Raw genomic sequence first — 26,286 nt, forward strand, 5'->3', positions numbered from 1 at the left:
TAAGGCCAGGTTTGTAAGGTCTAGGGGTAGGTGTTCAATTTTCAGCTTGTAACTCACTCTTCGTAACTGGTGAGGAATTTTTAGAGCAAGGAATATTTATAGGAGAGTTTACCTTTCTTTATTTGGAGATTAATGTTCAACAATTCCTTCAATTATGTCAAAAAATGTATAAGTATTAAATCTAACACACAATATTTTTGTCAACAAAAAAACAATGATAAACTGGGTAAATACATTAAAATACTGTCGCACATTTAGATGTACAAAGACAAATTTAGATGCAGAATTAGGCCATGTCTGAACAAAAGAAAATAATTATAAGCAATGCTTTTAAATGATATTAACTTGCAAACATGAGAGAAACCTAATCATTATTGAAAAAAACAAGCATGTTATTTGCAGAACTTAATGAACCGAAAATCAGTTTGTTTAGATGTTATAAAATGTTAAGTAAAAATATATATATATATTTTTTAAAACATAACACAATATAAGCATCGTTGATGCAGGTTGTGGATTGTACTGTGCGCCACTTGCCTAGAACAGTTGGTTTTTATTGTTTTTATTAGCATACTTCTTGGCTTATATTGTGTGTTAGATACTGATAACGCTTTTAGCAGCGAAATTTATCATATTATAACATATAAACAAACTGATTTTTTGAGTCTTGTATTAAGTTTTATCTTTATAATTGATGTGCAACCAGAATCGTTTGTTTTCATCATTCGGATTCAGGCAGATTCTGTTATTCGAAAGAAAATTCAGATTATTAGCATGTTACGTGATATGAAACCTTTTTACTTGATACAGTTTTATGGTTAAATTAAGATGCTCATACAGATAAAATATAATGTAAATCTACTAGATTGGGAGTTAGTAACTTTCCTCTACAACCTACAATTCTGTTTCGTTTATATTTAGGGCGGATATTCTGGGTGTATATATACGAGATAGTTAGTGTAAACTGGTGAAATACAGGCTGTAGAGTCCAGGCCGGACTCGGGACTCGACGAAATATCGCACATTTGACCGGAGTCGGACTTGGGTTTATTTTTTTTGCCGGAGTCGGACTTGGGTTTATTTTTTTTGCCGGAGTCGGACTGTTTTTTTTTTTTTTAGCTATTAAATGGAATAAGCTCGTTTTGAATGGCTATTTTTTGTGGCCAGTGAAACAATAACATAATAAATTCACCAAATAAGTAAATAGCTTTGTTTTACTTTTAGTTCATTCCTGTTTGGGATTGTGAGGTGAATTTGGCCACTTACATTTGCCGCAATAATGAACTTTACGTCATAATGAGCAGCTGGTGTTTGGATGCAAGGTGACGTCATAGTGAGCAGCTGGTGTTTGGATGTAAAGTGACGTCAAGGCGGTATGGCACGGGTTCCACAACGATGGAAAGTTGAACGCGACGCATTATTGCATTTACGCCCAAACATTCGAGCAACCGACGTTTATTCGCACATCACGTGACTATGCAGCGGACACAAAATGGCGCCCGTGCTCTTCAACCGGTGCGTACGGTGCCCAAAGCCCACCCCTAACCCCAACCCCACTAATAATTTCAACCCTAACCCAAATTCTAACCGCAACTATTGCACAGCCCTAATTCCAAACAAGGACACACAGTTTGGTGTTCAAACAGCGGCATTAAAACATGCTAAAAGAACAACCAAGTAGTGAACAGTTATAAATAGCGTTACTCATCAGGGTTGCTTTCAAATACTATTAATTTAAATTTGGTTTGTGGTTAAGTATAAACGTTAACTTGCTTCTGCAAGCAAAAACAGATATGAGCCGAAAGTTTCCAGCCTTAATTATGTCTCAGTTACGTAAGGATTAGTTGCCAGGGTTTCATTTTTTTACACGTTAGTTTGGTAAAGACTATGCAAAATTAATTTTCGAATCGTTTTGCCATCAAATATTTATTTTTTTCTCTTTCAAACAAAAATCCTATTTCCAGAGAAAGTGGCAAACTGGCAATCGACGCCTAAAGCCTTTACCTTTAAGAAAAGTTTCAAGCTTTTTTAACTTATGGTCCAATCTGGCGACATAGTTCACGAACGTCATATAAATGAAGTTTCTAGCAATGCCTCCCTGCTTTACGATGGGTGAAACTTTATTTTATACTGGCCTTGCCTCTTCATGTAATACCGCGATAATAAATTCACATACGGCAAGGTATTGGGGAATGATCGAAAAGTATATTTGATAAATAGAATTTACGTAGATAATGCGTACGGCCATGTAATTAAATTTGGGCCAGGTGGCATGTTTAAAATGCAGATATAATCATTCTCTTAACATAATTTAACGCTTGTGGTTTATGTGCCTAATTCGCCACCTATTGAATCGAAAGTTTGGCCAATTTAAACCAAATAAACGCAGTGGTCTTGAAGATTTGTTCAGTATGAAGCTATGTTATGACGTAGTTTAACGTCGTCGCTAAAAATGCATTCAAATTTAGCATTTTGCTTGCTGCGGCCCTTTTACAATTTTAATTTGTTTAGGCCTGGCGTTGATATTTTCGGTTGGAGCAACATGCACAACAGTGGCACATAGAGAGGCGTACACTGCCACCAGATTTCGCGTTTAAATTTGCGGCGGTAAAATATGTTGTGTTGTAAGAGCAATATATTTTATACTAAGACAAGCCTCTCTCTGACAGGCAAATCGCACGCGCGGCTTATTTCCCCAGTGACAATAAAACACGCAGCATGGTTCCAGGTGACTTCGTCGCTTCGCGAGCTGAACAGAACAAAGCCTTCGAATATGGACGAATTATATGGGCCGAAAATTTATTTTCGGGACATATCTTGTTTTTGCCGCTACTCTTTTTTGGTTTGCTATGGTTTGCCATGGTTTGCCATGGTTTGCTATGGTTTGCTATGGTTTGCTATGGTTTGCTATGGTTTGCTATGGTTTGCTATGGTCTGCTATGGTTTGCGATGGTTTGCTATGGTGTGTCATGGTTTGCCATGGTTTGCTATGGTTTGCTATGGTTTGCTATGGTTTGCTATGGCATGTTTCAGACCGATTTTTGTCCGAAGCTTTATGGAAAAAGTATACATCGTAGAACCTTCAAATTTTTAGACATGGCGTAGAGTGGTATGTAGGTGCTTTGTTTATGAGGCTGCACCCCCAGGGGCCTTTGCTTGGGGGGCAAAAACCTGAAATATTGCGTTTTAGCTCTCTGTAGCTAACAGAGACTGCCATCTAGCAGCAGAAAAACTGACATACAGAATTCGTTCATATTCGCTTGCTTTGTCCAGCTTGTGAAGTGACGAAGCGACTGACCGCCTGCTGCGCTTTATTGTCCCGCGCGTGAGACTTTCATTGTGCGAAGTGGCTCGTCCAAAACTGGGCTTGTGCGACTTGCATTTTGAAAAGAGGCTTCTCTTTAGTAAAATTACTTAATGCCCTCAAGAAACAACATATTTTACCGCCGCAAATTTAAATGCGAAATCTGGTGGCAGTGTACGCCTCTCTATTTGCACCTGTTGCGCATTTTACTCCAATCAAAAAAACAAACAAACAATTTGGGTCGCGGGACCATTCAGTTTGGGTCGCGAAAGCCTGATTAATAGAGGGCTTGTCAATAGAGGCCTATATTTTAAGTTTTCTAATTGTTTCCATTAGTACACTGAATTGTATACAAGAGAGCCGTCTTACTTGGAGCGTGACTAAAATTGTCATGTAAAATATTTACACTAAGCCCCGTAAAAAGTCGTGAGTGTTCGTTCAATCCAGGTGATGGCAAAGAGCGCTTGCAATCCAACACTATTTTGGCCATTACCACACCAAACTGACCTGCTTACCGCAATCTGGGTTACTTCTTGGTATATGTTTTCAAAGAAACTCTCTTTTATTTTTTATCCCGTTTCTGTAACCAAAGCGTCGTAGCACGCTGTTCTCTTTGTTACATCGTGTCTAAAACAGGGGTCGGCAACCTTCGGCCCGCAGGCCGGATCTGGCCCTCCAATGAAAATCATCCTGCCCGCAAACTCTCTCACAAACTGTACACAAGGCCAGCATATGCTCAATATTTTTAACTGTTTTAACTATACGAAATTGCACAAACTTTTCCCCGCGCGTATTAAATTTGACTTTAAATTACATCGGCGTTTTGAAGGAGTCTTCTCACACCAAAGGTGACGTGCGCATGACAACTATAAGCATAGGAACTTTTTCGTAGCATGAAACTCTCTAAAATCAATTTTTTTCAAATTAATTCGCTGATGTATTATTTAATGATAAACATTAACAAAAAGAGCATAAGAAATATGTTCGTATTTTATGTCGTGTGTGGAAAATGCGTCACGTCTCCTTGTAAATTTAAAGGTTTGCCAATTTAAACATTTTTTTCGCGCTACGCCCGTTGCTTCCTTGTTGTAGTGTAACTAGAATCATTTTCACTGCATCAAACATTTGGATTTGTCCCTGATTAAGAGTTATTATATTAAAGTGCTTAGAGGCCACACGTTTTTATAACAAAAATTTTTAGCGGATATTTAATACGCCCGCCGAGAACTTGCTGAGTTTGGTCTGGTCCGCGAATTGGTAAAGGTTGTCGACCTCTGTCTTAAAATTTATATTGCCCTCTGAAAAATCCTTAGATGTGAGCCTTATAATATTGAGTTTCCTAACACGATTACGATGAGACGTCGGACATTTTTTAGTGATTCGCGCCAAAAAAACATTACACACCTTGCCAGTAATTATTGCACTAAGAAAGCGCAATAGCGGACGCTTGTTGAAGGGGTTATGGCGGGGAATTGGTGGGGCTGCAAGCCCCATATTGGTTGCTAAATCATATTTGTCATCCGAATGAGACATCAAAAGTAGTAAAACTCAAGGCTTCTTTTCAGTTGTGTTACAGAACCCTTTTTCTTTAAAAACGCATAACATGTAGATCTGTCTTAATGAATGGAAACACAATAAATTACTGTGTTTTTTTAGCAAATCTATTTTATTAAAAAAATTCGAGGTATTTGGGTCGCGAGACCTCGGTACTAGCAATTTTGGGTCGCACCAAAAAGTATTTGCGGACCCCTGTATTAGGCACATAAACTTGTTTTATATATTGATCGAAACTACAGATTTAAACTCTGTTATAACTTTGATTGCTCGGACCACGCCATGGTAAAAAAATTACCGAGTAAAAGTTGGCAAAAGCAAACCATGGACGTCAAACCATTTTAAGAGAATGATAAAATTGGCTTTTTAAACATGTTAGTTGGCCAAAGTGTAATAACATGCTTGTACGCATTATCTACGTAAATTTATTAATCAAATATATGTTTCGATCATTTCCCAAATACTATGACGCCATATTTGAACCCCTTTCGCATCAACGCCAGAAGTTAAGTGGGGAGTTTTCGGCCCACATCTGTTTTTGCTTGCAGAAACAAGTAAAGGAAAAAAATATAAAATATATAATATATAATATAAAATATACAATACAAAATACAAAATATCAAAAAAAAAAAAAAAAGTTAAAAATTTGAAATTAAAAAAAACACCAAGCCCTAAAAATACACCCCTTGACAAAATATACAACAACCACACCCCCGTCTAGTTCTGTATTGAATCTTTTCAACCGTTAGATGGGAATCGATAGCTACAGCGAATTTAAGATATGACGTCACATTATTGTTTTTTGTCCCCTCAGTCAAAGGCACCTAGGGGTGCAGCCTCAGAAACCTCTACATAGCACTAACATACCACTCTACGTCATGTCTGAAAATTTGTAAGTTCTACCATGTCTACTTTTTCTATAAAGCTTCGGGCAAAAATCGGTTTGAAAACAAGTTCTCTCTGCCATCCCTTACGACGTAAATGCAAATATTTTTTCACAAAAAAACGCTTTTTGTTTTAACCCTCTCTCCTCCTTGTCCTCAAACCAAATAAAAAAAAAATTATTTTCCCTTAATAAAAAACCTACAATCAATTAAAAAATTATATGTTTGATGCCCCTGTAACAATAAACAGTCTCCATCCGGGAGTAAATGTTTCATTAACAAAAACAGTATTTTTAATTTTTTGTTTTCAAACCTTCTTCAAAAAAATGCACCCCCAACCCTTGGGCCCAAACCACAAAATTCTACAAGCTTTTTGATCATTTTTTGGTCTAAATTAGAATTAAGAACAACTAACAATTTTTCTTATCAATCAACATTTGTATTAATTTGCCATAAAACCACCCGATTGTTGGGTTGTTAACAAATGACAAGGGGTTCGTAATATCATTTTTATGGTTTACTAGCGATTTGATTTACATAAATAGCATATTGGCGAACACTACAAAAGAGAGATATATTGCTAGATATTACTGTCGCTAGGTAGGCGTAGAGAGCTTCAAATAACTTAAAGTCACACTTTTTTATAGCGAAAAATAAAACCCGCTCATAATTTTGAACGTAAAAACCCAATTAACATAATAAACATAAATTTTAAAGATGAAAGCCGAATATGTTAAGTTTTAAACTTTAACTTTATGAGTACCAGATTATAGACCCTCAAAACTATTTGAGGCGCAATTAACAAAATCCCTTTTTCAAATACGAACAATGAACAGAATATAAACAAAAAACATTGTCGCACTTCACTTAACTTAAGCTGCTTTTTTGCGCACTGTTATGCGTGACAGCAGCAAGGAACTTAAAAATTTAAAACTAAAACCATCATGTTGTTTATCAGAGGTTATGTAAAAAATATGGCAACCCTAGTAAATAGTATTCCACGACAGATTTTGTTTTGTTTCCTTGTGAATATAAAATCATTATATCATCTTCGTTGTATAAATAGATGACTGCTTTTACCAATATAGACAAAAAAAATTACATTTCATTCTTAAAACTGCGAGATTTTTCTCTAGAATTCATTAGACTAATTTTTTACCGTATTTCGTATTTGTTTATTCAAATAAAAAATAAATTGCGCACACAATTTCAAGGTGACGTTATACATTCCGATGAACTGGTTATACTGCGAAAGGCTTATTGAAACATATTAAACAGTTTTCTTAACTGCATATGACATCCGATGGCCAGGGAGACGCTTTGACGTAATCTGTTTCGCTGCAATCAAGGTTCCCCTTTGTCACTTATTAGCGCTAAACAGCCTCCACAACATTTTGCTTTTAACCTATTGTGGCTATTAAAATTATAGTCGAAAAAGCTGCACACAATGTTAAAATTGTATACTATACACTTATAATAATTGATATTATTGAATATTCGACTTTTGACGTAACTTATGCAAAGCCGTTTTAATGTTAATCCTGGTAATGAAGATTGTAATGTTTCTTTGAAGTGTGTGTGTTGGTTAATAGTTAAAATATTTTGCTCAGTATATTTATAAAACATTTAGTGCAGGTTTTACTTTTAAGATTGCGGCAAACTCGTTTTTTAAAACGAAATCACAGGCTTAACCCGTTAGATAGGTTCTGTTTCGTTGGGACTTGCTTATTACAGGGGCTGATTTCTGCCAGGTTTCGGCGTTAAACCTGTTGGTGCCTAACGAAATTTCTAGGACCACAAAAAATTGTAGCATTATATTCAAAGACTGATATAGCTTTATATTTGCCCATAATACTCTACCATTGCAAGCGAAAAGTTTTGCAGTTTTTGTGTAATTAATTTTTCCAGTTAAAGCTAATTCTTGCGAATAATTATGTTTTCATGGCAGTGTAGCAATAAATAAACGTTGTTGGGTAATCGCAAGCGCGTAAAAGGTTCCGGTTCTGATTAATCGTAGCCTAATTCGGTTTGATTATTATGTTTCACTATTCATTACGTATTTTCGTTGCCATGAGGTGCATTGGAGGTCACTAGAACCACATCACTGTAGTTTGTACGCGACAATAAACATAAATCAGATTGCGTTACGCGGTGTCTGTTTAGGGCGGTCAGGCAACCGTTTCAAGATAATGCAGCCAACCAAAGATCATTTCACTACAGAGCAGTAGAAACTTCCCCAGACTGCAGCTGCGAAAAATACGTCAAACGTTTGTGCGCCCAACTGTTTTCCTAAAATCCTAAGACTGCAATTGACATATTATTGTGACATTAAATTTGAAAAAATAATTTTTCAATTGAGAATCGTTTTTTAAACATTTAAACCAGAATGGGCAAGTTTGTTACAAACGGCCGCATGAGGTACAAAGTTGAATTTTGTAAATCTTATAGAATTGCGCAAGGATTCCATTAAAACGAGCTAAATCATTCTAGGGCTACAACGTTATACAATGTTAGCTTTTAGTGTAGAATCCATAACATACCGTAGTACGTGTTTTTTAGAGTGACGTTATACGTTTCAAAGAATTGATTATATTATGGTTTGCTTAATGCATTAATGAATAAAAATAAAAATACACAAATCTAAAGGCTTATAAAAGCATAATGGACAGTTTTCGTAATTTCATATAACAGCCGATGGCAGGGAAGATGTTTAGGTTTCGGCTGTAAGTATTGACATACTTATGTCTGGCGTTTCAAAGCAGAATGTACTCCCTTGGCGGAATCTGTTTCGCTGCTTTAACAGTGCCCCTTTGTCGCGTATTAACGCGAGACAGTCGGTATAACCGGTGTCGTTTTAACCAGATCATTTTTTAGGAAATATTGCCACCGCTAGGTAGAAGTACAGAGCTAAAACCAATTTTACGATGACGTCATATTTTGTTTCCAATTTCTACCCCCAGCTGAAGTCCCCTAGGTAAATTGGACAAAAAACGGTCTGAAAAAAACCAAAAAAAACATAAAAGAATTCCAGCAAAAACAAGATATGTTCCGAAAAATAAATTTTCGGCCCATATAACTAGACACCATGAGTGGGCAAACTATCAACTTAAATAACTTGACACTAAAACTGTTTTTGAACTTGAACTAGTGAGAGTATTTGGTTTGGTGCACCGCCTATCGATGCAGAAAAAAACAGTAGGTAAAAGTTGAGGCTGAAGCTGATACCTCACAGCGATAAATCGACTGTATATAAAACATAAACAAATAACTATTTACTACGAATCCGTAATGACACTACGATTAAAATTCCATTATTCGCTTCCCGCCAGCGAGGCTCGTTATAACTTGATCGCTTTGGCCATGGTATTAACTGCCGTATCGAACACAAACAAAAATGCTAGCAAACCGTTTCGCGCAGTAACTGACTGAGTTTCAACGAAATACTCAAAAGCCATTCAAAGGATAAAAAAAATGACTAAAAGTAGTAAAACTACATTAATGTATACAACAAACATAATAACTAAATCGTTTGCGACGTAACAGTGCTTGACAAATGGAGGTATGACATGCTTGCAATCGACAGTCGTGTACTGCTCATAAATGCTACAAAACAAATAATTAAGAGTAAAATATTAACAATTTCTTGGAGAGAAATAGCCCATGTGTTCCCCTGGCTACGCCTATGACCGTGGCCCCCCAATTACCGCTCCGTGGCCCCCCAGGGGGGCGAGGGCCACGGTTGAGAAACCCTGTCCTAACGTAACCGTGCAAAACTTTTTTTCAAGCGCAATTAACTGCGTGGAAATCAAAATCAAATGAAGTATATTGGCTCAATAAAAACAAATTTTTATGTTTCCAACTTGCGACTTTTGTAATTAAGAACTCCTTGAACTATGTTACCGCGCAAAACTAGGTTTATAGAGTTCGCAAAATATTGCATTTAATGCGGCGGTTTTAATAGTAACCAATTTTCAGTTTCAAACAAGATTTTACTTACGTTGGAGGCAGTATGACACCAGGATTACGTATTTGCTGAATATCACGCAATGCGAACATTGGCTGCTACAACTTAAGGTTTTACGTTTGTGGTTCCCTATTGATATATGTCACTGGTTTCCGTTACGTAAAAGATGTTTGACGTGCTTAGCCGTTGGGTATTTAGTCGTTTCAAGTAAAAAATAAGGTTTAGGCATGTTAGTGATTCCCGATCGATATACATATCACGAAATGTCGTTACATTGAAGCCGATTAGGTTAGCGCTTATTTACTAAAGCATCCCGAGAATGATGTGGCGCCGGCAGTTTTGCTAAAGTTGCAAGATTACAAATATTAACCCCGCTGTGCAATTATTTGTAAATTTTCAAAACAGTTTGTTAATTCGTAATAAGAATATCAAAGCCCATACAGAAGCAGGTATCATTTTGAACGTTTCGAATAACTCTTTATTCATTTTCAACATAGAGAGAAGTCACAGATGGTAAGTGTATATATAGTGCTAAGACAGACATGAGAAATAACACGGCACAACCCGGAAATTAACGCAGACCAAGCTTCTATACCACTCTATCTTTTCAACATCTGATCACGTGGATGGCCTTATCTGCTATCGGCGACCTACCTTCTAATCGCCGCACACCCGGTTTAGATTATGTATCTATCCACGTTTCCTTATTTCTGATGTCTGTCTTAGCACTATATATACACTTACCATCTGTGACTTCTCTCTATGTTGAAAATGAATAAAGAGTTATTCGAAACGTTCAAAATGCTACCTACTTCTGTATGGGCTTTGATATTCTTATTACGTCTTACTACAACCTCCAACCATTATGCTCCAAAGTTTGTTAATTATACTTGATTTTTGTAAAATATATTTTGTCGGATTATACTAAATTCCAAAGTAAGGTAGATCGCTGTTAAGTAACAACTGTAAAACTAAAGACAGTTATGTTTGTTAAATGCTTATCAGTTTGTATAGAAGCGCAGCTGAACTACGGGCTTTATATTGCCGTACAGTTTAAACCAGGGGTTCTCAAACTGGGGTCCATGGACCCCTTAGGGGTCCGTGAACTAGTTTTATGGGGTCCATGAAGGTCTAATTGAAATATTAGTGTATATTTAAGAAGAAATCAATTTATCAAACAAAACAGTTTAATTAAAAATAAAATGGTTTTGCACTGAATGTATTAAGACTCATTTCATTTTCACATTTTTGGACCAAAATCAGCAGATTTAAGAAGTCTATTTGTATTGTGACGTAATTTTATAACGTCATTTTGCCTACCGTGGTCCACGCGAGTCCCCAAAAACTTTTAGGGTCGGCGGTAAAAAAAGTTTAAGAACCCCTGGTTTAAACACTGCGACAGAATCTCTGTTTAAACAGGTACTTTTAAACTAAATACCGTTTTGTTTGGTAATTGCTGCTGTTTGCTAAAGTTGCGAGATTAGTGAGACCTAATACTGTTGCTGCTCTCACAAGGGCCGCATCCTACTTTAATTGTGAAAAAGTATTTACTCTATTTAAAATCGAACTAATAAACCGAAAGAGTTAGTATAGACGCATTACAAGGTCGTATGTTATACAGGCATGATTAAAAACAATTTTGCCATTTCTCAGAAAATATACAATGCGCGTATTGTGATAAGTTAATAAGATAAGTTCACTTTGTCAAACACCAGTGCTAGACAGATTTATGATGAGGGTGACATGGAATTAAAAATCCAAAGCAGCAAAGATTTTTATTATTTTATACGACAAAAACTTACTTGGTTTTGGTTTGGAGTATCGGCCATGTTATTCCTTGTGCTTGATTGGTTGATACAGTTTTTTTTACCAAATACAGTCTGTAAAATGAAACAAGATACCAAGTTAATGACAGCATGGGTATATAGCCTACTGTGATATCTGTGATCTAGCCCTGTTGAACTAGCACTGCCCAACGATTGACATACACATAATATTATACCAGGTACAGAGGTACGCAGGCTCAGTGGGAGCAAGTCGTGAGACGATAATTATAGCAGCGTTGCCTGCTGGATCTTGTTCGTACATACAAATAGTGATTGTCAACCTTTAGAACACGGACCAATGTTACGCGAACAGCTTTCTGGCTGCAATCGAAGTTTTATAGAAATGAACGCAAGTGCATTGCGGTATTGCGACAAGACGACCTATAATCTTAAATGTACGGCTAGCGCTGAAAAAATCTTTATTTGGCTTATTAAATCTAAGTAAACTTGAGTAAAAATGGTTTCTTTTGAAACCAGGTAGCTCGAAGTGACATTAAAAACACCACAGATGGGAGTGTGGCAGGAAAAGGTTGAGATCCACTGATTTAAGGTTTTGATGTTATAAACTAACCTGACATTCCTGTTCATATACCTACACAACATTACACATTTACCTCAGTACAGCAGTAAGGCGCTTGCACCAAGTTGCAGGCAACAACCAAACGCTAGCTCTTTGTTGAAGGCGGACTGGTATTTCCTTGTTCTAAAGGAAATTACGTTAGGGCTCCATCCATTTAGTTTGGCCTCCAACGCCTTCACTCATTTCCTGTCTGGAAATCACACGAGCTATTGTAAAGGTAAAAAAATCTACAGCTTCAATTTCGTTTGCATAGAAATGCGTATTCTCATCGTTCTATAGTTAGTTTAGTTGCTTCACTGGCGCAATGATAATAACTACATTAGACTTTTTTACTTGCATTTAGGATGTCCGTAATTTGGTTTAGGATTGGCGCCGATACAACCCTAGTATCGGACGAGTATCAACGATACCACCATTTGGTATCGGGTATCGGCTTTGATCCGATATTATCGGACATCCCTATACTTGCAGCATGACGAATTATTTCCCTAAAGTTCGCGCTAAACTAGGCTCAGAATCCAAACGAGGAAAAATGTGTGTTTAATTGTGGTAGCAGCGCAGTTATCAGCAGCGCAGTTTTAAGTTCCATCAACGGAACTAGCGCTAAATTGCAAGCAAGCCTTTCACCACCTGCAATACTAAACGAAGATCGTTTTTACCTGGTGTTATTATGGCACGATTGGCCCAACATCTGCGCCGAGCTGTGTGCCAAATCAGCTAAATTACAAGCTGAGGTTGAGGGGAAATAGGTCGTGTCGATTGCACAATTAGCACGTGGTCTTAGAGTATGCTTAAAGAGCATAATTTTGCGTTAACTATCATTACTTAAAAATTTATACTTTAAAACGCGCACGACAGTCACCATTATAACTCCTTTTAAGAATCTGCTTCATTTAAACAAATGTCGATGTTACACCAACATCGGATATTAGCGCAGAGACCGAACAGCGAGAAACATACTGCGTATAACTTGACGTTTTTTAGCGAGAAAAAAAGAAATAAGGTTTGACTTAGCGTTGTCAATTGTCGAATACACACTTGCTAATCAGTCAATCTAAACCAGCGCTTCTCAACCAGTGGGGGCCATAAGAACATTTAAGGTGGGCCACAAACCAATTTAAAAAGCTAGATTTAGTTTCATTTGTGTCATTATATTTCATTTTAAAGGAATAATCGTTTGGGAGGAATTAAAAAGGAATGTAAATTTATTGTTCAGCCGCAAGTATCTCACTAATGCACGGTTGATTAAATAATCTGTTTTGAAATATGTTCTGCTGTGTTTTGTTGTAAACCTATTTTACAGTTTTTTCTTTTAAAAAACTATTGGGCCACAGAATTTTTTTGCAAGGTAAATGGGCCACGAAAGAAAAAAGGTTGAGAACCACTGATTTAAATGATTGCTTTTACCATTATAGTCAAAATATTTTGCGTAGTTTCGATAATTATATTTCCTTCTTAAAACTGTGAGATTTATCCACGCAAAACTCGGGCATTGCCCGAATACGCATGATATATCGCGCTTATTGCGAAAGGCTGCATATTATTGTTACAAGTAAGTACCCTAGATTTTTATTATTTTATACGACAAAAACTTACTTGGTTTTGGTTTGGAGTATCGGCCATGTTATTCCTTGTGCTTGATTGGTTGATACAGATTTTTTACCAAATACAGTCTGTAAAATGAAACAAGATACCAAGTTAAATGACAGCATGGGTATATAGCCTACTGTGATATCTGTGATCTAGCCCTGTTGAACTAGCACTGCCCAACGATTGACACACACATAATATTATACCAGGTACAGAGGTACGCAGGCTCAGTGGGAGCAAGTCGTGAGACGATAATTATAGCAGCGTTGCCTGCTGGATCTTGTTCGTACATACAAATAGTGATTGTCAACCTTTAGCTCACGGACCAATGTTACGCGAACAGCTTTCTGGCTGCAATCGAAGTTTTATAGAAATGAACGCAAGTGCATTGCGGCATTGCGGCAAGACGACCTTTAATCTTAAATGTACGGCTAGCGCTGAAAAAATCTTTATTTGGCTTATTAAATCTAAGTAAACTTGAGTAAAAATGGTTTCTTTTGAAACCAGGTAGCTCGAAGTAACATTAAAAACACCACAGATGGGAGTGTGGCAGGAAAAGGTTGAGATCCACTGATTTAAGGTTTTGATGTTATAAACTAACCTGACATTCCTGTTCATATACCTACACAACATTACACATTTACCTCAGTACAGCAGTAAGGCGCTTGCACCAAGTTGCAGGCAACAACCAAACGCTAGCTCTTTGTTGAAGGCGGACTGGTATTTCCTTGTTCTAAAGGAAATTACGTTAGGGCTCCATCCATTTAGTTTGGCCTCCAACGCCTTCACTCATTTCCTGTCTGGAAATCACACGAGCTATTGTAAAGGTAAAAAAATCTACAGCTTCAATTTCGTTTGCATAGAAATGCGTATTCTCATCGTTCTATAGTTAGTTTAGTTGCTTCACTGGCGCAATGATAATAACTCCATTAGACTTTTTTACTTGCATTTAGGATGTCCGTAATTTGGTTTAGGATTGGCGCCGATACAACCCTAGTATCGGACGAGTATCAACGATACCACCATTTGGTATCGGGTATCGGCTTTGATCCGATATTATCGGACATCCCTATACTTGCAGCATGACGAATTATTTCCCTAAAGTTCGCGCTAAACTAGGCTCAGAATCCAAACGAGGAAAAATGTGTGTTTAATTGTGGTAGCAGCGCAGTTATCAGCAGCGCAGTTTTAAGTTCCATCAACGGAACTAGCGCTAAATTGCAAGCAAGCCTTTCACCACCTGCAATACTAAACGAAGATTGTTTTTACCTGGTGTTATTATGGCACGATTGGCCCAACATCTGCGCCGAGCTGTGTGCCAAATCATCTAAATTACAAGCTGAGGTTGAGGGGAAATAAGTCGTGTCCATTGCACAATTAGCACGTGGTCTTAGAGTATGCTTAAAGAGCATAATTTTGCGTTAACTATCATTACTTAAAAATTTATACTTTAAAACGCGCACGACAGTCACCATTATAACTCCTTTTAAGAATCTGCTTCATTTAAACAAATGTCGATGTTACACCAACATCGGATATTAGCGCAGAGACCGAACAGCGAGAAACATACTGCGTATAACTTGACGTTTTTTAGCGAGAAAAAAAGAAATAAGGTTTGACTTAGCGTTGTCAATTGTCGAATACACACTTGCTAATCAGTCAATCTAAACCAGCGCTTCTCAACCAGTGGGGGCCATAAGAACATTTAAGGTGGGCCACAAACCAATTTAAAAAGCTAGATTTAGTTTCATTTGTGTCATTATATTTCATTTTAAAGGAATAATCGTTTGGGAGGAATTAAAAAGGAATGTAAATTTATTGTTCAGCCGCAAGTATCTCACTAATGCACGGTTGATTAAATAATCTGTTTTGAAATATGTTCTGCTGTGTTTTGTTGTAAACCTATTTTACAGTTTTTTCTTTTAAAAAACTATTGGGTCACAGAATTTTTTTGCAAGGTAAATGGGCCACGAAAGAAAAAGGTTGAGAACCACTGATTTAAATGATTGCTTTTACCATTATAGTCAAAATATTTTGCGTAGTTTCGATAATTATATTTCCTTCTTAAAACTGTGAGATTTATCCACGCAAAACTCGGGCATTGCCCGAATACGCATGATATATCGCGCTTATTGCGAAAGGCTGCATATTATTGTTACAAGTAAGTACCCTAGATTTTTATTATTTTATACGACAAAAACTTACTTGGTTTTGGTTTGGAGTATCGGCCATGTTATTCCTTGTGCTTGATTGGTTGATACAGATTTTTTACCAAATACAGTCTGTAAAATGAAACAAGATACCAAGTTAAATGACAGCATGGGTATATAGCCTACTGTGATATCTGTGATCTAGCCCTGTTGAACTAGCACTGCCCAACGATTGACATACACATAATATTATACCAGGTACAGAGGTACGCAGGCTCAGTGGGAGCAAGTCGTGAGACGTTAATTATAGCAGCGTTGCCTGCTGGATCTTGTTCGTACATACAAATAGTGATTGTCAACCTTTAGCTCACGGACCAATGTTACGGGAACAGCTTTCTGGCTGCAATCGAAGTTTTATAGAAATGAACGCAAGTGCATTGCGGCATTGCGGCAAGACGACCTATAATCTTAAATGTACGGCTAGCGCTGAAAAAATCTTTATTTGGCTTATTAAATCTAAGTAAACTTGAGTAAAAATGGTTTCTTTTGAAACCAGGTAGCTCGAAGTAACATTAAAAACACCACAGATGGGAGTGTGGCAGGAAAAGGTTGAGATCCACTGATTTAAGGTTTTGATGTTATAAACTAACCTGACATTCCTGTTCATATACCTACACAACATTACACATTTACCTCAGTACAGCAGTAAGGCGCTTGCACCAAGTTGCAGGCAACAACCAAACGCTAGCTCTTTGTTGAAGGCGGACTGGTATTTCCTTGTTCTAAAGGAAATTACGTTAGGGCTCCATCCATTTAGTTTGGCCTCCAACGCCTTCACTCATTTCCTGTCTGGAAATCACGCGAGCTATTGTAAAGGTAAAAAAATCTACAGCTTCAATTTCGTTTGCATAGAAATGCGTATTCTCATCGTTCTATAGTTAGTTTAGTTGCTTCACTGGCGCAATGATAATAACTCCATTAGACTTTTTTACTTGCATTTAGGATGTCCGTAATTTGGTTTAGGATTGGCGCCGATACAACCCTAGTATCGGACGAGTATCAACGATACCACCATTTGGTATCGGGTATCGGCTTTGATCCGATATTATCGGACATCCCTATACTTGCAGCATGACGAATTATTTCCCTAAAGTTCGCGCTAAACTAGGCTCAGAATCCAAACGAGGAAAAATGTGTGTTTAATTGTGGTAGCAGCGCAGTTATCAGCAGCGCAGTTTTAAGTTCCATCAACGGAACTAGCGCTAAATTGCAAGCAAGCCTTTCACCACCTGCAATACTAAACGAAGATTGTTTTTACCTGGTGTTATTATGGCACGATTGGCCCAACATCTGCGCCGAGCTGTGTGCCAAATCAGCTAAATTACAAGCTGAGGTTGAGGGGAAATAAGTCGTGTCCATTGCACAATTAGCACGTGGTCTTAGAGTATGCTTAAAGAGCATAATTTTGCGTTAACTATCATTACTTAAAAATTTATACTTTAAAACGCGCACGACAGTCACCATTATAACTCCTTTTAAGAATCTGCTTCATTTAAACAAATGTCGATGTTACACCAACATCGGATATTAGCGCAGAGACCGAACAGCGAGAAACATACTGCGTATAACTTGACGTTTTTTAGCGAGAAAAAAAGAAATAAGGTTTGACTTAGCGTTGTCAATTGTCGAATACACACTTGCTAATCAGTCAATCTAAACCAGCGCTTCTCAACCAGTGGGGGCCATAAGAACATTTAAGGTGGGCCACAAACCAATTTAAAAAGCTAGATTTAGTTTCATTTGTGTCATTATATTTCATTTTAAAGGAATAATCGTTTGGGAGGAATTAAAAAGGAATGTAAATTTATTGTTCAGCCGCAAGTATCTCACTAATGCACGGTTGATTAAATAATCTGTTTTGAAATATGTTCTGCTTTGTTTTGTTGTAAACCTATTTTACAATTTTTTCTTTTAAAAAACTATTGGGCCACAGAATTTTTTTGCAAGGTAAATGGGCCACGAAAGAAAAAAGGTTGAGAACCACTGATTTAAATGATTGCTTTTACCATTATAGTCAAAATATTTTGCGTAGTTTCGATAATTATATTTCCTTCTTAAAACTGTGAGATTTATCCACGCAAAACTCGGGCATTGCCCGAATACGCATGATATATCGCGCTTATTGCGAAAGGCTGCATATTATTGTTACAAGTAAGTACCCTAGATTTTTATTATTTTATACGACAAAAACTTACTTGGTTTTGGTTTGGAGTATCGGCCATGTTATTCCTTGTGCTTGATTGGTTGATACAGATTTTTTACCAAATACAGTCTGTAAAATGAAACAAGATACCAAGTTAAATGACAGCATGGGTATATAGCCTACTGTGATATCTGTGATCTAGCCCTGTTGAACTAGCACTGCCCAACGATTGACACACACATAATATTATCCAGGTACAGAGGTACGCAGGCTCAGTGGGAGCAAGTCGTGAGACGATAATTATAGCAGCGTTGCCTGCTGGATCTTGTTCGTACATACAAATAGTGATTGTCAACCTTTAGCTCACGGACCAATGTTACGCGAACAGCTTTCTGGCTGCAATCGAAGTTTTATAGAAATGAACGCAAGTGCATTGCGGCATTGCGGCAAGACGACCTTTAATCTTAAATGTACGGCTAGCGCTGAAAAAATCTTTATTTGGCTTATTAAATCTAAGTAAACTTGAGTAAAAATGGTTTCTTTTGAAACCAGGTAGCTCGAAGTAACATTAAAAACACCACAGATGGGAGTGTGGCAGGAAAAGGTTGAGATCCACTGATTTAAGGTTTTGATGTTATAAACTAACCTGACATTCCTGTTCATATACCTACACAACATTACACATTTACCTCAGTACAGCAGTAAGGCGCTTGCACCAAGTTGCAGGCAACAACCAAACGCTAGCTCTTTGTTGAAGGCGGACTGGTATTTCCTTGTTCTAAAGGAAATTACGTTAGGGCTCCATCCATTTAGTTTGGCCTCCAACGCCTTCACTCATTTCCTGTCTGGAAATCACGCGAGCTATTGTAAAGGTAAAAAAATCTACAGCTTCAATTTCGTTTGCATAGAAATGCGTATTCTCATCGTTCTATAGTTAGTTTAGTTGCTTCACTGGCGCAATGATAATAACTCCATTAGACTTTTTTACTTGCATTTAGGATGTCCGTAATTTGGTTTAGGATTGGCGCCGATACAACCCTAGTATCGGACGAGTATCAACGATACCACCATTTGGTATCGGGTATCGGCTTTGATCCGATATTATCGGACATCCCTATACTTGCAGCATGACGAATTATTTCCCTAAAGTTCGCGCTAAACTAGGCTCAGAATCCAAACGAGGAAAAATGTGTGTTTAATTGTGGTAGCAGCGCAGTTATCAGCAGCGCAGTTTTAAGTTCCATCAACGGAACTAGCGCTAAATTGCAAGCAAGCCTTTCACCACCTGCAATACTAAACGAAGATCGTTTTTACCTGGTGTTATTATGGCACGATTGGCCCAACATCTGCGCCGAGCTGTGTGCCAAATCAGCTAAATTACAAGCTGAGGTTGAGGGGAAATAAGTCGTGTCCATTGCACAATTAGCACGTGGTCTTAGAGTATGCTTAAAGAGCATAATTTTGCGTTAACTATCATTACTTAAAAATTTATACTTTAAAACGCGCACGACAGTCACCATTATAACTCCTTTTAAGAATCTGCTTCATTTAAACAAATGTCGATGTTACACCAACATCGGATATTAGCGCAGAGACCGAACAGCGAGAAACATACTGCGTATAACTTGACGTTTTTTAGCGAGAAAAAAAGAAATAAGGTTTGACTTAGCGTTGTCAATTGTCGAATACACACTTGCTAATCAGTCAATCTAAACCAGCGCTTCTCAACCAGTGGGGGCCATAAGAACATTTAAGGTGGGCCACAAACCAATTTAAAAAGCTAGATTTAGTTTCATTTGTGTCATTATATTTCATTTTAAAGGAATAATCGTTTGGGAGGAATTAAAAAGGAATGTAAATTTATTGTTCAGCCGCAAGTATCTCACTAATGCACGGTTGATTAAATAATCTGTTTTGAAATATGTTCTGCTGTGTTTTGTTGTAAACCTATTTTACAGTTTTTTCTTTTAAAAAACTATTGGGCCACAGAATTTTTTTGCAAGGTAAATGGGCCACGAAAGAAAAAGGTTGAGAACCACTGATTTAAATGATTGCTTTTACCATTATAGTCAAAATATTTTGCGTAGTTTCGATAATTATATTTCCTTCTTAAAACTGTGAGATTTATCCACGCAAAACTCGGGCATTGCCCGAATACGCATGATATATCGCGCTTATTGCGAAAGGCTGCATATTATTGTTACAAGTAAGTACCCTAGATTTTTATTATTTTATACGACAAAAACTTACTTGGTTTTGGTTTGGAGTATCGGCCATGTTATTCCTTGTGCTTGATTGGTTGATACAGTTTCTTTTACCAAATACAGTCTGTAAAATGAAACAAGATACAAAGTTAATGACAGCATGGGTATATAGCCTACTGTGATATCTGTGATCTAGCCCTGTTGAACTAGCACTGCCCAACGATTGACATACACATAATATTATACCAGGTACAGAGGTACGCAGGCTCAGTGGGAGCAAGTCGTGAGACGATAATTATAGCAGCGTTGCCTGCTGGATCTTGTTCGTACATACAAATAGTGATTGTCAACCTTTAGCTCACGGACCAATGTTACGCGAACAGCTTTCTGGCTGCAATCGAAGTTTTATAGAAATGAACGCAAGTGCATTGCGGCATTGCGGCAAGACGACCTTTAATCTTAAATGTACGGCTAGCGCTGAAAAAATCTTTATTTGGCTTATTAAATCTAAGTAAACTTGAGTAAAAATGGTTTCTTTTGAAACCAGGTAGCTCGAAGTAACATTAAAAACACCACAGATGGGAGTGTGGCAGGAAAAGGTTGAGATCCACTGATTTAAGGTTTTGATGTTATAAACTAACCTGACATTCCTGTTCATATACCTACACAACATTACACATTTACCTCAGTACAGCAGTAAGGCGCTTGCACCAAGTTGCAGGCAACAACCAAACGCTAGCTCTTTGTTGAAGGCGGACTGGTATTTCCTTGTTCTAAAGGAAATTACGTTAGGGCTCCATCCATTTAGTTTGGCCTCCAACGCCTTCACTCATTTCCTGTCTGGAAATCACACGAGCTATTGTAAAGGTAAAAAAATCTACAGCTTCAATTTCGTTTGCATAGAAATGCGTATTCTCATCGTTCTATAGTTAGTTTAGTTGCTTCACTGGCGCAATGATAATAACTCCATTAGACTTTTTTACTTGCATTTAGGATGTCCGTAATTTGGTTTAGGATTGGCGCCGATACAACCCTAGTATCGGACGAGTATCAACGATACCACCATTTGGTATCGGGTATCGGCTTTGATCCGATATTATCGGACATCCCTATACTTGCAGCATGACGAATTATTTCCCTAAAGTTCGCGCTAAACTAGGCTCAGAATCCAAACGAGGAAAAATGTGTGTTTAATTGTGGTAGCAGCGCAGTTATCAGCAGCGCAGTTTTAAGTTCCATCAACGGAACTAGCGCTAAATTGCAAGCAAGCCTTTCACCACCTGCAATACTAAACGAAGATCGTTTTTACCTGGTGTTATTATGGCACGATTGGCCCAACATCTGCGCCGAGCTGTGTGCCAAATCAGCTAAATTACAAGCTGAGGTTGAGGGGAAATAGGTCGTGTCGATTGCACAATTAGCACGTGGTCTTAGAGTATGCTTAAAGAGCATAATTTTGCGTTAACTATCATTACTTAAAAATTTATACTTTAAAACGCGCACGACAGTCACCATTATAACTCCTTTTAAGAATCTGCTTCATTTAAACAAATGTCGATGTTACACCAACATCGGATATTAGCGCAGAGACCGAACAGCGAGAAACATACTGCGTATAACTTGACGTTTTTTAGCGAGAAAAAAAGAAATAAGGTTTGACTTAGCGTTGTCAATTGTCGAATACACACTTGCTAATCAGTCAATCTAAACCAGCGCTTCTCAACCAGTGGGGGCCATAAGAACATTTAAGGTGGGCCACAAACCAATTTAAAAAGCTAGATTTAGTTTCATTTGTGTCATTATATTTCATTTTAAAGGAATAATCGTTTGGGAGGAATTAAAAAGGAATGTAAATTTATTGTTCAGCCGCAAGTATCTCACTAATGCACGGTTGATTAAATAATCTGTTTTGAAATATGTTCTGCTTTGTTTTGTTGTAAACCTATTTTACAATTTTTTCTTTTAAAAAACTATTGGGCCACAGAATTTTTTTGCAAGGTAAATGGGCCACGAAAGAAAAAGGTTGAGAACCACTGATTTAAATGATTGCTTTTACCATTATAGTCAAAATATTTTGCGTAGTTTCGATAATTATATTTCCTTCTTAAAACTGTGAGATTTATCCACGCAAAACTCGGGCATTGCCCGAATACGCATGATATATCGCGCTTATTGCGAAAGGCTGCATATTATTGTTACAAGTAAGTACCCTAGATTTTTATTATTTTATACGACAAAAACTTACTTGGTTTTGGTTTGGAGTATCGGCCATGTTATTCCTTGTGCTTGATTGGTTGATACAGATTTTTTACCAAATACAGTCTGTAAAATGAAACAAGATACCAAGTTAAATGACAGCATGGGTATATAGCCTACTGTGATATCTGTGATCTAGCCCTGTTGAACTAGCACTGCCCAACGATTGACACACACATAATATTATACCAGGTACAGAGGTACGCAGGCTCAGTGGGAGCAAGTCGTGAGACGATAATTATAGCAGCGTTGCCTGCTGGATCTTGTTCGTACATACAAATAGTGATTGTCAACCTTTAGCTCACGGACCAATGTTACGCGAACAGCTTTCTGGCTGCAATCGAAGTTTTATAGAAATGAACGCAAGTGCATTGCGGCATTGCGGCAAGACGACCTTTAAACTTAAATGTACGGCTAGCGCTGAAAAAATCTTTATTTGGCTTATTAAATCTAAGTAAACTTGAGTAAAAATGGTTTCTTTTGAAACCAGGTAGCTCGAAGTAACATTAAAAACACCACAGATGGGAGTGTGGCAGGAAAAGGTTGAGATCCACTGATTTAAGGTTTTGATGTTATAAACTAACCTGACATTCCTGTTCATATACCTACACAACATTACACATTTACCTCAGTACAGCAGTAAGGCGCTTGCACCAAGTTGCAGGCAACAACCAAACGCTAGCTCTTTGTTGAAGGCGGACTGGTATTTCCTTGTTCTAAAGGAAATTACGTTAGGGCTCCATCCATTTAGTTTGGCCTCCAACGCCTTCACTCATTTCCTGTCTGGAAATCACGCGAGCTATTGTAAAGGTAAAAAAATCTACAGCTTCAATTTCGTTTGCATAGAAATGCGTATTCTCATCGTTCTATAGTTAGTTTAGTTGCTTCACTGGCGCAATGATAATAACTCCATTAGACTTTTTTACTTGCATTTAGGATGTCCGTAATTTGGTTTAGGATTGGCGCCGATACAACCCTAGTATCGGACGAGTATCAACGATACCACCATTTGGTATCGGGTATCGGCTTTGATCCGATATTATCGGACATCCCTATACTTGCAGCATGACGAATTATTTCCCTAAAGTTCGCGCTAAACTAGGCTCAGAATCCAAACGAGGAAAAATGTGTGTTTAATTGTGGTAGCAGCGCAGTTATCAGCAGCGCAGTTTTAAGTTCCATCAACGGAACTAGCGCTAAATTGCAAGCAAGCCTTTCACCACCTGCAATACTAAACGAAGATTGTTTTTACCTGGTGTTATTATGGCACGATTGGCCCAACATCTGCGCCGAGCTGTGTGCCAAATCAGCTAAATTACAAGCTGAGGTTGAGGGGAAATAAGTCGTGTCGATTGCACAATTAGCACGTGGTCTTAGAGTATGCTTAAAGAGCATAATTTTGCGTTAACTATCATTACTTAAAAATTTATACTTTAAAACGCGCACGACAGTCACCATTATAACTCCTTTTAAGAATCTGCTTCATTTAAACAAATGTCGATGTTACACCAACATCGGATATTAGCGCAGAGACCGAACAGCGAGAAACATACTGCGTATAACTTGACGTTTTTTAGCGAGAAAAAAATAAATAAGGTTTGACTTAGCGTTGTCAATTGTCGAATACACACTTGCTAATCAGTCAATCTAAACCAGCGCTTCTCAACCAGTGGGGGCCATAAGAACATTTAAGGTGGGCCACAAACCAATTTAAAAAGCTAGATTTAGTTTCATTTGTGTCATTATATTTCATTTTAAAGGAATAATCGTTTGGGAGGAATTAAAAAGGAATGTAAATTTATTGTTCAGCCGCAAGTATCTCACTAATGCACGGTTGATTAAATAATCTGTTTTGAAATATGTTCTGCTGTGTTTTGTTGTAAACCTATTTTACAGTTTTTTCTTTTAAAAAACTATTGGGCCACAGAATTTTTTTGCAAGGTAAATGGGCCACGAAAGAAAAAGGTTGAGAACCACTGATTTAAATGATTGCTTTTACCATTATAGTCAAAATATTTTGCGTAGTTTCGATAATTATATTTCCTTCTTAAAACTGTGAGATTTATCCACGCAAAACTCGGGCATTGCCCGAATACGCATGATATATCGCGCTTATTGCGAAAGGCTGCATATTATTGTTACAAGTAAGTACCCTAGATTTTTATTATTTTATACGACAAAAACTTACTTGGTTTTGGTTTGGAGTATCGGCCATGTTATTCCTTGTGCTTGATTGGTTGATACAGATTTTTTACCAAATACAGTCTGTAAAATGAAACAAGATACCAAGTTAAATGACAGCATGGGTATATAGCCTACTGTGATATCTGTGATCTAGCCCTGTTGAACTAGCACTGCCCAACGATTGACATACACATAATATTATACCAGGTACAGAGGTACGCAGGCTCAGTGGGAGCAAGTCGTGAGACGATAATTATAGCAGCGTTGCCTGCTGGATCTTGTTCGTACATACAAATAGTGATTGTCAACCTTTAGCTCACGGACCAATGTTACGCGAACAGCTTTCTGGCTGCAATCGAAGTTTTATAGAAATGAACGCAAGTGCATTGCGGCATTGCGGCAAGACGACCTTTAATCTTAAATGTACGGCTAGCGCTGAAAAAATCTTTATTTGGCTTATTAAATCTAAGTAAACTTGAGTAAAAATGGTTTCTTTTGAAACCAGGTAGCTCGAAGTAACATTAAAAACACCACAGATGGGAGTGTGGCAGGAAAAGGTTGAGATCCACTGATTTAAGGTTTTGATGTTATAAACTAACCTGACATTCCTGTTCATACCTTCACAACATTACACATTTACCTCAGTACAGCAGTAAGGCGCTTGCACCAAGTTGCAGGCAACAACCAAACGCTAGCTCTTTGTTGAAGGCGGACTGGTATTTCCTTGTTCTAAAGGAAATTACGTTAGGGCTCCATCCATTTAGTTTGGCCTCCAACGCCTTCACTCATTTCCTGTCTGGAAATCACGCGAGCTATTGTAAAGGTAAAAAAATCTACAGCTTCAATTTCGTTTGCATAGAAATGCGTATTCTCATCGTTCTATAGTTAGTTTAGTTGCTTCACTGGCGCAATGATAATAACTCCATTAGACTTTTTTACTTGCATTTAGGATGTCCGTAATTTGGTTTAGGATTGGCGCCGATACAACCCTAGTATCGGACGAGTATCAACGATACCACCATTTGGTATCGGGTATCGGCTTTGATCCGATATTATCGGACATCCCTATACTTGCAGCATGACGAATTATTTCCCTAAAGTTCGCGCTAAACTAGGCTCAGAATCCAAACGAGGAAAAATGTGTGTTTAATTGTGGTAGCAGCGCAGTTATCAGCAGCGCAGTTTTAAGTTCCATCAACGGAACTAGCGCTAAATTGCAAGCAAGCCTTTCACCACCTGCAATACTAAACGAAGATCGTTTTTACCTGGTGTTATTATGGCACGATTGGCCCAACATCTGCGCCGAGCTGTGTGCCAAATCAGCTAAATTACAAGCTGAGGTTGAGGGGAAATAAGTCGTGTCCATTGCACAATTAGCACGTGGTCTTAGAGTATGCTTAAAGAGCATAATTTTGCGTTAACTATCATTACTTAAAAATTTATACTTTAAAACGCGCACGACAGTCACCATTATAACTCCTTTTAAGAATCTGCTTCATTTAAACAAATGTCGATGTTACACCAACATCGGATATTAGCGCAGAGACCGAACAGCGAGAAACATACTGCGTATAACTTGACGTTTTT

The 26,286-nt window shown here is 37.7% G+C and overlaps 1 protein-coding gene and 1 long non-coding RNA gene across 3 annotated transcripts in view; both read right to left on the minus strand.

The window, feature by feature from the left end:
* Nucleotides 1-26,286, minus strand: part of LOC146162946 (NACHT, LRR and PYD domains-containing protein 3-like) — a 98,093-nt gene that overhangs the window by 11,866 nt on the left and 59,941 nt on the right. The window lies entirely within an intron of this gene.
* On the minus strand, nucleotides 15,698-21,085 carry LOC146162947 (uncharacterized). Its single transcript, XR_014494663.1, has 3 exons — nucleotides 18,745-21,085; nucleotides 16,546-18,184; nucleotides 15,698-15,984 (listed from the first exon to the last, which is right to left on the minus strand). It is a non-coding gene; the product is annotated as an uncharacterized LOC146162947 (long non-coding RNA).

Source organism: Ascidiella aspersa, chromosome 3 (genome assembly GCF_963924565.1).
Source record: "Ascidiella aspersa chromosome 3, kaAscAspe10.2, whole genome shotgun sequence".
In the NCBI taxonomy this organism is placed as follows: Eukaryota; Metazoa; Chordata; class Ascidiacea; order Phlebobranchia; family Ascidiidae; genus Ascidiella; species Ascidiella aspersa.